This window comes from Telopea speciosissima, chromosome 10 (genome assembly GCF_018873765.1).
Source record: "Telopea speciosissima isolate NSW1024214 ecotype Mountain lineage chromosome 10, Tspe_v1, whole genome shotgun sequence".
NCBI classification, from domain to species: domain Eukaryota; kingdom Viridiplantae; phylum Streptophyta; class Magnoliopsida; order Proteales; family Proteaceae; genus Telopea; species Telopea speciosissima.
Genome location: NC_057925.1, coordinates 15,120,894 through 15,135,524, shown reverse-complemented (window position 1 = coordinate 15,135,524; position 14,631 = coordinate 15,120,894). Strand labels below are relative to the sequence as shown.

At 45.1% G+C, this 14,631-nt stretch overlaps 1 long non-coding RNA gene across 1 annotated transcript; it reads right to left on the bottom strand.

Annotated features, from left to right (window-relative positions):
* LOC122643890 lies at positions 1 to 14,262 on the bottom strand. The gene is made up of 3 exons (XR_006330186.1): positions 14,252 to 14,262; positions 7,697 to 7,706; positions 1 to 104 (listed from the first exon to the last, which is right to left on the bottom strand). It is a non-coding gene; the product is annotated as an uncharacterized LOC122643890 (long non-coding RNA).
* Between the last annotated feature and the right edge of the window lie 369 nt (positions 14,263 to 14,631).

The window sequence follows — 14,631 nt, the reverse complement described above, 5'->3', positions numbered from 1 at the left end:
AGAAGAAGATGATGAAGAACAAAGACAACTGTGGGGAAGATACTTCTGCCATGATGGCCTTTGCAGATGAACTCTTTCATAACAGTGAAGTACCTCCACTGAAACTCCCTTCGCGTCTTCAATCAGTTGAGAAGGGGAAGTGTAGCAATCAAAGCTCCAAAGGTTCTTCCCCTAGATCCCCAAGTTCACTTCTGAGATTGCCACTTCTATACTGCAATCTCAAGAATGAAGAATTTGATCCTTGCATGGTTGCTCTAGAGCATGTAATGAAGGAGGGAGAGAGGAAGGGAAGTAGTAACATCTACTCAAAAGTGCAGTAAGTCTCTTTGACCTCCAAAGAAAATACCAGTGAGTGCTTTGGCTAATTCATCACAGGAAATGGTTGAAAACGAATCCTAATACGATGTAGAAAAGAATGGAAATTGCAAACAACAATTACACGATGAACACAAGGATTTACGTGGTTCGGCAAAATTACCTATGTCCACAATGAGATGAGATCTGTTTCACTATCAATGGAGAATAGGGTTACAACCGCTTGTCCTCACACCTCTCAAATTCCGTTACAGAGAAAGAATTCTTGCTACATATTTATAGTGAAACCCTATACAGGAATTTTACCGAAATACCCAGTCCTTAAAAATTTTTCTTCCTCGGGACTGCCACCCCCCGAACCTCCACATGGGACCACTAGTTCACTGAAGTCCCACCAGAACAATAGATTAACACATAAGTGGGCCAATCGGAATCAACCCGTAAACCATGCGACGGAATACAAGACATTGTACCCAGACAAATGGAGGATCTTATCAAAAAGGTTCAGCAAAATATAGAATCAAGAATGTTATATTCAGAAGTTCCTTCGAGGGATTGGTAAGCAAAAAGGAAAAGCTAAGAGATCAAACTATAATCCTAAGAAAATCCTATTACCTCAGGAGATTTAGCTTTAAATCTATTCATGTAACTCACTACAGTGCAAAGAAAGGAATGAATATATGAGGACTTTCAGAAAGCCATGTGGGCACTGTTTGGGTCATGTGGTCTTGGTCCAAATGATCTGCTCGCCCAACCCAATGGTTCGGTATGGAATATTTACTTAAAACTGGGCCGCCATTTGATAAAACTGAACTGGTTGCAGAGGATCCATCAAGACTAAATACACCTATAGAGGTACAATTTACCAGAAGATCATAAATGCAAACCTTTGGATCCCTTAAAGATCATAAATTACCAAAAAATATGAATATTTTTTTATTACACTTGTATTATTCCAAAAGGTATTTAATGTACGGTAAAAGATGGTTTTCAAAATAATTTGAAAGTATCTCGTCATTATGTTATTATTAAGAGTTGAACATTTTTCAAGTAGATATATGAAATGATAGGATTTACCTTCGTCAAAAACAAAAATTATGTTATACTAAAAGGGTTAAAAAAAAATATGATATTTTTTTCACCAATTTTTATTACAACAAGATTCTTCCTTATATATTTGATGGGAAAAAAAACCCCTTGCACCCAGAAATAGAGGAACTCAAAATGGCCACCCAAAATAAACATATTATATCTAAAAACATATCTCCTAAATGACCTTGATTATACGGCTCCACAGTATTACAAAGGGACTCATTCGCAACAAGCTGCTTTCCTATTTCATTTGATGAGTGTGTTTTCCTCCAAAGTTTAAACTCTTCCCTTAGAAATGTTGTCATAATGGGTTGCCTACAAACGAGTCTAAACAGATTCATGCCATCAAACAACATATATGCTTTTTTTTTTGTTAGGTCCAATCACCACCAGACGGCGGATCCCTACTAAGGGAAAAAAGGAAAATAACAAAATATCAAGCATCTGATGAGAGAGAGTCGAACAAACGACCTCTCCTAAAACTTAGGTCAGCGCTCCATGATTGACAGCCACCCAGCCACCACCATAGCAAAAAGCATATCTCTCCTTCAGAGAGCTGATAAATTTGTGACGTGCTGTCGAATGCTAACTTACCCAAAGCAGATGTTCAAGGCCCTATCACACACCCACAAATCCAAACCCCCCCCCCCCTAAAAAAAAAAAAAAAAAAAAAAAAAAAAAACAAGGAGATTTCGATTATTGGCTTCACCTAACCATTATGTAATGCAACTACCTTGTAGGCGTAAAGGTTGTAAAAGTCATAAAACTTACTTGAGTGCCTATAATAATAATGCTTTAGCTTTAATCAATGCTGGATTAATAATCAAAATGGTGGAAGCATAAGAGTGGGATATAAAACATCCTTTTACCTCTTAGAAGATAAAGTCATTTAACCCTTTTGTGTTGCATAACCAAATTCCCTCCCCCCGCCCCCCCCCCCCCCCCCCCCAAAGTGATTATGGCACACCCTCTACACATAGCTCACCCTGATTTTGTTGCCATCTAACTCTTTAGAAAGCCTACTCTACATAATATACTCTTTTTTTTTTTCCACCTGCCATGATCAGATATGCCCACATATTGTGGAAAGGTAGATCCCCTACTTGTATGGCAAGTTTCAGCCCAAACAAAGTGTGGAAATTTAGGATCACAAAGTGGGTCGATCATAGACTAGTAAGATGATACATAAGTATTAATGGAAGGATATATGATTGAATTTGAGTCTAAAATTTGACATGTAATCTATCTAGACTTTCCCTCATATATTAATGGTTAGAATTACCACATCATTCTACTATGTTGCAAAATTGAGCCGATTGTGGAGACAAGCTTGTCTACTCTGACCATGTATTGTCATGAAATATGTTGAGATATAATAAGGCAAAAGGTTTCATGTACGGCCATGGATGGTGTACAGGCGTACTTGAAACCCTTGGATGAGGATAAACTACCCTTTAAAATATCAAAACCCATCCCCTATTGACGAAGGGTCTGATTTTCAAAAGCAGCCATATAATAATTAATAATAAATAATAAATAATTCTCAATAAAACGAATCTTGGTTCTGTAATATTAGATTTCGATTATTGGCTTTAATCAATAGGGCTTAACCAAACCATTATGTAATGCAATTAACATGTAGGCTTAAAAGATTGTGAAAGTCATAAAACTTACTTGATACCTATAATGATAATGCTTTAGGTTTAATCAATGTTGAACTTAATCATCAAAATGGTGGAAGCATAAGAGTGAGTTATAATTTATAAAACATCCTTTTACTGCTTAGAAGATAAAGTCATTTAACCTTTTTGTGTTGCATAATCAAAAAATATTTTCCCCAAAGTGATTTTGGCACACTCTCTATACATAGCTCACCCTGATTTTGTTGTCATCTAGCTGTTTAGAAAGCCTACTCTACATAGTACACCCTTTTTTGCTACCTGGTATGATCATATATAGGTTAACATATTATGGAAAGGTAGATCCCTTACTCATGTAGCAAATTTTAGTCCAAACATATTGTGAAAATAAATTCAACACTAAAGGGATAATACGTAAGTTAAAAATGGAGGAAATATGATTGAATATGAGTATGAAATTTGATACATAGCCTATCTAGACATTCCTCGTATATCTAATGGTCGAAGTTGCCACATCATCCTACTATATTGCAAAAGCGAGTTGACTGTTGAGACAAGCTTGTCTACTCTCACCATGTATTGCTATGAAATATGGTGAGCTATATAATAATAATAATCATAATAAGGCTAAAGTTTTCGTGCATGGTCATGCATGTACACGATTTGCATTAAATGTAGTTAGATAGGTATAAATGCCAATATAAAATGACTTAAAAGCCCTCAGACCCCTCATTTGATGGAGTTGATGGGAAATCTCCCGTGTGCATTCACCTTCCCCTAATCATAATAATAATAAGGGAAACTATCATCCCCTCCCCTCTAAGTTTACCTAATATCAATCCAATACTCAAGTTTTGAAAAATATCTACCCCCTCCTCTATTTTATAAAGATTCTATCAACTGTGCTCATTCGGTTAAAAAATGCAGTTAAGTGATGACATCAGCATTAATATATTCATTAAAATTCAAAAATACCCTTATATAATGTGATATTCCAAGATTACCCTCCTTAATAATAAAATAATTAAATGAATTGAAGAAGAACTTCTTGGTTCAGATTCTCTCCGGCCAACTCATGTGATTCACCGGCCGAAGACTGTCCCGGATTTACCTGAAAAATTGCAGGAAATTTCAGGACAGATGCCAGCTAGGTTGACGAATTTGCTGCTGAACGTGACGATACAGAGGAGCTTGGCTGCGATTACAGGTTTAGGGTGATGGCTGAGGCGGCGATTACAGATGATTGGAACAATGTCATTGCCGATCCTTGAATCTGATTCACCAATTGAGCTGCCAATGGCCGTGATAACGATCAACAAAGAGGAATTTCCGAATGTCATACTTACAGAGGTTGTGAGAGGCACAGGCCAGAGAAACTGCTGTAAGACAAGACTAAGCGACGATGACATCGAGCTCGAAATTGAAATCTGATAATTCTCGCAGCCGGAACAATCGGAGAGCTCGAGTATCAGTACAGGGAATGAAACACCCAGAAGAAGAAAAGTAGCCCAAGAGCAAAGAAAGGCTAGTACAGACTGGTGGAATCCGAAGAAATAGAGGAAGGTTTCTGTTGATCAAGATGGGTATCTTTTTCTTCTTCTTTTTGTGGTTGATGGGATACTTCTACATCAAGGAGCCGAGTTTGGGCGGACCCAGTCTTGGCATTCCAACGTTTGCTTCTTCCTGATTCAAATTTCTAGGATTTCAACAAATTCCCATAGTTGCAGGATTAGAACTAAGGTCTAAGAATGGAAGATTATAGAACTCCTATTCTGAGAACTTAGATTGCTAGAAAAGAGAAATTGATAATTTGAGAACCTCAGAATCTGGAAGGAGCAATGCAATTTCTTTTTAGAAGACCCGTAGTTTTGGGAATTCAGACTAGGTTTTCAAGAGCGAATTAATGAGATAATTTGAGAACCATTTTGGGAATGTAGATTAGGTTTTCAATGAAAAAATCATCTCATTAATTTCTGACCTCTCTCCAATGGCGAATGTAATTGTTCGCCGGTGCTCAATGTCCGTTTACTCCTCACTGGAATTTGTTTCTGTTCATTCAAAATTAGGTTTGTAGATTAGGTTTTCAAGTGTCATTCGGTGATATTTCGCTTGAACAATTTACTGTTTGTTTTGCATGTGGCCTCTTCTAAAATAATTGAATGTTTTGCATATTTCAGAAGCAATTAATGAGATGATTTTTGAACTATGATTTCTTCTGTTCCAAGAGGCTCAAATGTTAAAGCGATATTAATGGTGGCTCTCTACTCTGTAGAGGATAAGGGCAAGTGAGGTTGCAGGAAAAAAATAAGAAAAATAAGAAAAATAAGAGGAGAGTGGGGATGCGGCCTGTTTGGATGGGGTTGCAGAGGGATGGGGCCGGGCAGGTGAGTTTGCAAGAAGAAGAAGAAGAAGAAGAAGAATGAAGAAAGGGTTGAACCACTCAGACCTCTCATTCCCAATAATTCTGATTCATTGCCTCAATCAACGGCCAGAGCATTATGCTTTCGCCTGCTTCGAACTTTTTGGAGATAAAGTTAAGCGCTGGATCATTTGATTGGCTCATTGAATGGGCAACTGCGATATTGTTGGTCAGAGCTGAAAACTTCAGATCTGGTAATTCCAGGAATTTATCTCTTCAATAATGGTCTGGTGCTGGAATCTCTAAGGCCTGGAATCAATAGGGTTTGGAATTACCTAGTTAATCCATAGAGATGGTTTTACAGGTTTAGGGTGTTAAAGAAGAAGAAAAAGAAAAGAAGCAAAGGGGAAGAACAGGGTTCGGTTGGTGGCAGCCATGGAGTTTGGAGGTTTGAGCTGGGCTTTCACATTAGAAGATGGAGAAGATGAGAGATGAAGCTGAAGGAGATGATTCGGTGGGTTTGGCCATGGTGGAGGAGAAGAAGAAGAGGAAGAAAAAAAAACAAATAAAATATGAGGTTAGGGTTTGTGTTTTTTTTTATTTTTTTATTTCAATTAAAAGATAATATCATCTTTTGAAATGTTGTTTTAACACCGTTAGCCACTTAGGTACGGTTGATAGAATCTTTATAAAGTATGGAAGGGATAGATATTTTTCAAAACTTGGATACTGGATTGATATTCGGCAAACTTAGAGGGGAGGGGATGATATTTTCCCTAATAATAATAATAATAATAATAATTATTATTATTATTATAATTAAAAGTAAATAATTCTCAATAAAATGAATCTCATTTCCGTATTTTTTAACTATAGAATATAGAATCTATTACTCATTAATTAGTAAAAATATAAAATTTTCTAGTAATTGTGGTTAAATATTTTATTAGTTATTAGATAACAATATCTAATAACTTACAAGAATGAGTTTCCTTTATTGTCGCATGGAAAATATAACAGTAGTGAAGGAAACTATTCTTGCTTAATAGTGAAAGAAACTGCTCTTGCTTGCCAATGAACGAAACATTTGTAATATACATGGAAGTTGACCTAAATTTTTTTTACAAAAACCCTTAATAACAACCTAAAAGTAAACAAATAATTGGCTAAATTTAAAATTTGATAGAAAGAAGAGAAGTTGAACAAGCAATGCTCACAACTACCTATTTGAACTCTATTATTATCTTCAAATGATTCCCCCTAGGCCCCTCTCTTGGCCCTGCCCCGTTTGTTTTAAGAGTCAATCTTGCCTTAGTTTTAATTTTTTAACTTGAATTTTGAGACATATTAATATACATTTTTTTGTTAAAAAGAAACATAGGAAAAAGATTGCTATGCTGTCTTTAAATAAATTCCTTCATATCTTTTTCACATAAAAAATAATGGATCCCACATTGACACTCTCTTATATTATAATAATATGGGTTCCATGTAGATCCCACATGGATGATACTATTTTTCAGCCCCTTATTGGTGCAGCGTGCAGATTCCTTCTTATAGTGTCCTTGTAGAAAATCCTCCCCAAAAAAACATATAAGTAACAAGAAGGGAAAGTCCCACATCGGAGGTATATGAGTGTGGTGTATGTTGTGTATATCCACCATGCTACGGTCCTAAAAGTCGGTTAACCTTTTGGGAGTGGTGTGTTGTTTATGTAATATTACTATTAAAAAAATAATAATAATAAGAGAGCGGAATAAAAAAAGAAGAAGAAAAGGTGCAATTTTTTTAAAATTTTAAATTAGCCTTTTAAGAGTTTGCTATGAGTTGGATTAACCTTATGAATCTCGGCGATTCGAGTTAAATGCCACTGAATTAGTTTTGGATGGATTACTATCTTTGTTTTAAGTTTCATTTTGTTTTGGTCCTCATTTTAATGATAAAAATAAAATGTTTGATTCAGTAATAATTTTGGAAACTAAATCTTTTTTTGGTAAGAAAATTAAATCAAGATAAACACAAATGATCCAACACCAAATGACCAGTTTATATGGTAGGAATAGGCAAGGTAGCTGATACATCCAATATTCACAGGGCCAATCAACGACCGCCACGTGTCATAGACGACCCGCCCCATAGCCAAGGGAACGAACCGGAGTCCCAGCACCATTCGGGGCGGCCACTACTCGGGCGCGGCCACACATCCGGCGCGGCCTCACCGCGGCCTCTCACCGGCGCGGCCTCCTCACGGCCTCACCAGGCGCGGCCTCACCTGGCGCGGCCTCACCACGACCCACCTCCTCACCGAGCGCGGCCTCACCCGAGCGCGGCCTCCTCACGCCTCACCCAGTGTGCGGCCTCACCCGAGCGCGGCCTCCTCACGGCCTCACCTAGGCGGCCTCACCCGGCGCCTCCTCACCCAGCGCGGCCTCCTCACCCCTCACGCGGCCTCACCAGCGGCCTCCTCACCAGGGCGCGGCCTCACCCAGGCGCAGCATCATGGGCACCTGAGTTGGGGGCCACCCATCTACGACCCCGATCGTATCGCTAAGACTCATGTCACTACCAGGACTCTAGACCCTTAGAGGTCACGTCATCCAGACGGATTCAAGCACCAAGGACGTTATCACCACACGCGGATATCTATCCACCAAGGATCCTGATGCCACCAGGACACTCCCTCCCGCGGGGAGATGGCCAATCAGGATAGAGCCCCGTTACCCAGGGCCTCTATCCACTCAATGGCACAATCGTCAATCAAACGGGGACTCTCCACACCGCCATATGTTACTATAAAAGGCAAAGGTACACAACCCCATAGGACATCTAAACTCATACTGAATAATCACTATTCATCTATTTGCGCCAGGAGATCTAACTTTGGCATCGGAGAGCCCTAGGCCGGAACCACACCGGTTCTCTCTCGTTGACCCCTTTGGTCCACTTGCGGTGACGGCACTCGCGAGACCGCTCGACGATTTCTTGACGCAATGATTGGCGCCTGCGTGTGGGAACGACGCTAGCCATTACACTACTAGCTCGCTTCCATACTCATTCAATGGCACGAAGGAAGACTACCACCACCAACAACGGAGCAAGGAATGGATCACCACCCCCAGAGTGCTCTCGCCGCAGAGCCAACGACCAGGACCATGTCCCTCTGGAGGAGGAGATCCCCCTTAATGACCAGTTCGTGATCGCCGAGCCCAACAATGACGAGGCCAACGATGTGGTGGTGGAGGTGACACCGACCCCAATGCTCCAGCCATCGTGGTCGATCAACGACCGCAACGAGATCCTCGATGAACAACGACTCTTTCGATAATACCTGGCGCGCGTGCGACATCTCACCGTCGGAGGACTTCACCAGCGAGCAAGGGTGGAGTCCATACCTCAACAAGAGCCAAACCCTAGGAGATCATCTCCCGGGCGCGAGATCGAGAGAGACTTGCGCGACAGGCAACCCCACTCCGCGGCGGGGAGCCTTCCCGATCCCAGGAGAACAAGAGACCTCTCGCCACGGTCGAACGTGGGAGGACGCCAACACCCAAGGCGAGGTGTCTAGCCCGCAGAGATCGGTCCGGAGGTCCGTGTTCGACGGACGACTGGAAGAAAGTCACATACCACGACGAAGCCGGACCTACAGAGAAGAAAGCCCCTCACCTTCACGACAGGGTTCATCATGGCATGACCATTCACCATCCCGCCAACACTCAAGGCGGGAGGGGACATCCAGGAGAGAACGTGAACGGGGTCGCAGCGAACGTCCGGCTAGGCGTGGGGGGCAGACACGGGACGAGGAGCTCGATCAAAGACTCCGCGACCTGGATGAGAAGCTGGAAGGGTTGAAGAAGCAGACCAAAGGCGAGACACATTCCATACCTGGACAACACCCCTTCTCGGCAGAGATCATGTCAGCCACACTACCTTCCAGGTTTCGACTACCCACCTTTGAACTCTACAGTGGCACCACTGACCCTAATGGCCACATCAACTACTTTAATGGCATGATGACGCTGTATGGGGGGTCGGACGTGGTATCCTGTCGGGCATTCCCTGCGTCCCTCAAGGGAGCAGCCACATCATGGTTCTCCAGGCTACGATCGAGATCTATAGGCTCGTTCGCAGAGCTATGCGAGCAGTTCGTCACCCGCTTCCAAAGCAGCGTCAAGCAGAAGAAGACCACCGTCAATCTACTAAACATGGTACAGAACCCTGGGGAATCTCTCAGGGAATACGTTACCAGGTTCACCAAGGAGTCCCTGGAGGTTCGAGACTTGGATGACCAGACACAGCATGCAGCCCTAGCAGGAGGTATTAGGGACCTGGACTTGATCAAGGACCTGGCACGTCATGAGACCAGGACTATGAAAGAGCTCCTGGAGCGGTGCAACGAGTTTGCAAATATGGCCGAGGTACTACAAGCTAGAACAAAAATAATCGAGGCCAAGCCACGGGACAACAAGAGGTCGGCACCGATGACCGCAACGAGGAGTAAGAGGTCGAGGACAGAGCGCCGACAAGAGAAGAAGCGACCGCCCATCTAGAAGGACAGACCGCGCCCGTGAGAGAAGCGAGAGGGCAAGCACCCCTGAGTTCACACCATCGAACACCACCAGTCCCGGATACTCATGCGAGATCCAGGACCGTGACCTACTCCATTGGCCACGACCCATGCTAGCGGCGCCGAGAAGCGAAACCCTAACAAATATTGTCTCTTCCACAAAGAGAATGGGCACGACACGAGGAGTGCTATCAATTGAAGAGAGAGATAGAACAACTGGTAAAAGCAGGAAGCTTGAACAAGTATGTGAAGGGGAGACGTGACAACCGCTCAGGCCAAGGAGATAGAGGTCGCGACGAAGACAGAGTGGAGCCGAGACAAGAAGAAAGAAGAACAGATCGAGAGAGAGACCGCCCAGAAGAGCGGAGAGATGCCACAGAACCTAGTGGCACCAAGGGACCTCCTATCCTCACCATACTTGGAGGACCAGGGCAAGAGTCCACCAGAAAAGCTAAAGCTCATGCCAGGTTCGTGGGAGTGGCAGAGAAGCCCAACAAGATAGCCAGGACCGAGGCGGTGATCTCCTTCTCGGATGAAGACCTGGAAGGACTAAACTTCCCGCATGAAGATGCCCTGGTAGTACAGGTGGAGGTAGCCAATCGACTTGCACGAGGTACCGATAGACACGGGGTGTCTGTTGACGTACTCTCCTTGGACGCCTATCGACGCTTCGGGTTCGGGGACGACCAGCTCAAACCAGAGCCCACTTATCTCCATGGATTCTCAGTGCCACCGCCTCCATCAGAGGTACCATAGAGCTACCCGTCACCTTCGGGGTACACCCTCAACAAGTAACCATCATGGTACATTTCATGGTAGTCAAGTCCGTGGTGTCCTTCAACGGCCTCTTAGGGCGACCATCACGACACCCTTAGAGGAGTCATATCACCACTTCACCTGAAGATGAAGTTCCCCACCGAGAACGGGGTAGGCGAAGTCCGAGGAGATCGAGAAGAAAGCAAGGGAGTGCTACGCCACCTTCATGAAAAAGAATAATGGCAACACCCGTGGAATGGCACTCTGCCTAGAGAGCATGATCGGTGACCGAGAGAGATGAACTGACAGAGAGAAGGGGAAGGCCGGTGGAAGACCTCATCCCATGGCCACTCACCAGGATGACCCCTCCAAGGTCGTTCAGGTCGGCTCGCTGCTAAGCAAGGAACAGAAAGAAGAGCTTGGACACCTCCTCCAAGCGAACATAGATGTCTTCGCATGGTCGACCTCCGACATGCCAGGAATACCACGCTCCATAGCGGAACACCGACTACATGTCGACCCAACCAGGAAGCCCGTTCAACAGAAGCGACGTAACTTCGCCCTCGACCGACAAGCAGCAATCAAGGAGGAGGTCGAGAAGTTAAGCCAATCAGGGTTCATCAGAAAGGAGAAGTTCCCAACCTGGCTCGCCAACGTGGTCATGGTACCAAAGCCAAGTGGGAAGTGGAGGATGTGTGTCGACTACACCGACCTAAACAAGGCATGCCCAAAAGATGAATACCCACTGCCCCGGATCGACCTACTGATCGAGGCCACCGCCGGCCATGAGATGCTGAGTTTCATGGACGCCTACTCCGGATACAACCAGATCCTCATGTATGAGGATGATGAGTCTTACACTGCATTCCGGACGGACAAAGAGAACTACTGCTACAACGTCATGCCGTTCGGGTTAAAGAATGCAGGGGCCACCTATCAGAGAATGGTCAACAAGATGTTCGAGGAGCAGATCGGGCGCAACATGGAAGTATATGTGGATGACATGCTCGTGAAAAGCGTCCACACCAACCAACACTTGACCGACCTAGAGGAAGCATTCACAGTACTGAGGAGGAACCAGATGAAGCTAAACCCTGCAAAGTGCGCCTTCGGTGTAACGTCAGGAAAATTCCTGGGGTTCATGGTCTCAGTCCGTGGAATAGAAGCCAACCCATCCAAGATCAAGGCCATCCAAGAGATGGCACCTCCTCGAACGGTCAGGGAAGTGCAGAGGTTGAATGGAAGGGTTGCCGCCCTTTCCAGGTTCGTGTCACGATCAGGTGATAAGTGCTTACCATTCTTCAAAACATTGAAGAACCTCCGAAGCCCTAAGGACTTCACATGGACGGAAGAGTGCCAAAAGGCGTTCGGAGAATTGAAGGAGTACCTAGAGAGCCCACCCTTGCTTGGGCGACCGGAACCTAACGAAGAGTTGCAGCTCTACCTGGCCGCCACCCCTGTCGCGGTCAGCGCAGTACTGCTAAAGGAAGAAGACAAAGTCCAGAGGCCGATCTACTACGTCAGCCATGTCCTGATCGATGCAGAGACCAGGTACACTAGGATCGAGAAGGTAGCCTATGCATTGGTAATGGCAGCCAGGACGCTACGACCATACTTCCAAGCCCATACCATCACAGTCCTCACAGACCTACCCTTGAAGAAGATATTGCACAAGCCGGACGTCTCCGGATGATTGATAGCATGGGCGGTGGAGTTAAGTGAGCATGACATCAGGTTCCAACCAAGGACAGCCATCAAAGGCCAGGCTCTTGCAGATTTCATTGCAGAGTGTACCCAGTCTGAGATCGAGTCATAAACAGGGGAGCCCGAAGAGAAGGATCACGGATCGTGGGACATGTTCATGGACGGGTCGAGCAATGCGGCGAGAAGCGGCCCTGGGCTCATATTAACCAGCCCCAGGGATTTCGTATCCAATATGCTCTCCGGTTCACCTTCCAAGCATCCAATAATGAAGCGAGTACGAGGCATTACTAGCTGGACTCGGGTGGCCAAAGCCATCCAAGTCACACACCTATCCACCCGGAGCGACTCCCTCGTGGTGAATCGGGTGAATGGGGAGTATGAGGCAAAAGATGAGAGGATGGCATCATACCTAGCACGCGCTCAAGCATTGATCGAGGGTTTCGAGAAGTTTGAGATGGTTCGAGTTCCCAGGGAGGAGAACCCCGCCGCTGATGCCCTATCCAGGCTAGCCAATGAGGAACTCCGAAATTTGGCTAGCGTAGTCTATGTTGAGATCCTGCATGAGCCAACGAATAAGGAAAAGCAGGTTAACGAGATCACGGAGGGACCTAGCTGGATGGACCCTCTACTCAACTACCTCCAGAACGATGTCTTACCAGAAGATAAGGCCGAAGCAAGGAAGATCAGGATGAGAGCTGCAAAGTACACCGTCCTAGACGGGGTACTGTACAAGCGGGGGGCAACAGCACCACTACTCCGGTGCCTAGGACCCAAGGGGGCAGAGTACGCCCTAGCCGAAGTCCATGAGGGGATATGTGGAAGCCACATGGGGGGACGAGCCCTAGCCTACAAAATCCTCCGCCAGGGACTATACTGGCCACGAATGCAAGAGGAGGCCATCCAATATGCCAAGAAGTGCGAGCAATGTCAGTTGTTCGCCCAAGACCCCATCTACCCGCCACCAAGTGACATCAATCCTCAACCCCATACCTTTTGCCATGTGGGGACTAGACATCTTAGGCAACTTCACCGCAGCACCAGGAAACAGAAAGTACCTGGTCGTCGCGATCGACTACTTCACCAAGTGGGTTGAAGCTAAACCCTTGGCCAAGATAACAGAGACAGAGATGGAGAAGTTCGTCCGCGATGACGTCATCTACAGGTTCGGGGTACCACGGATCCTCGTCTCAGACAATGGAAAATAATTCAACAACCCTAAATTCTAAGCATTCTGTCACAGCTACAACATCGACTATCGGCCTGTGTCGGTAGCATACCCACAGGCCAATGGTCAGGTGGAGGTCACCAACAGAACGCTACTGGAAGGAGTCAAGAAAAGGCTAGAAGGAGCCAAAGGCAAGTGGGTAGAAGAACTACCAAGCGTCCTGTGGGCATACCGAACTACAGTACGGACGCCCACAGGAGAGAGCCCATTCCGCCTAGCATATGGCACTGAAGCATTGGCGCCGGTAGAGGTCTGCGCTATGTCCCATAGGGTTCTGCACTTCAATGAACGCACCTATGTCGACGGACTGCGGGCAAACCTAGACTTTATAGATGAGGTCCGCGAAAGAGCACTACTAAGGAACGTCGCCTACCAGCAACGTACTGCCAGGTACTATAACGCCAGGGTCAAGGAAAGGCTATTCCACCAGGGAGATTTAGTACTACGGAGGGCAAGTGCATCGCAGCCACAGAAGGCGGGGAAGCTGTCACCCAACTGGGAAGGACCCTACATAGTCTCCAAGCAAATACGCCCAGGGACTTACCGCTTGAAGACTCCAGGGGGCAAGAAGGTAGACCGTACCTGGAACTCAGAACATCTGAAGAAGTACTACCAGTAGAAGCATAGCAGTAGTGGTAGTGATAACAGAAGCAGTAGCAGTAGGAGTAGCAGTAGACGACATCAAGGACAATGTGAATTTCAGTCAAAATAAAGAAATGTTGCAAGAATACTTGTCTTCTCCTACCACTCAATCGAATCACGGCCACTACATTAAGGCAACATGCCAACATCGAGGCTTCATGCCTAAGGCGAGACGCCAACACTGAGGCTTCGTGCCTAAGGCAACATGCCAACATTGAGGCTTCAAGCCTAAGGCAACATGCCAACATTGAGGCTTCGTGCCTAAGGCGATATGCCAACACTGAGGCTTCGTGCCTAAGGCAACATGCCAACATTGAGGCTTCAAGCCTAAGGC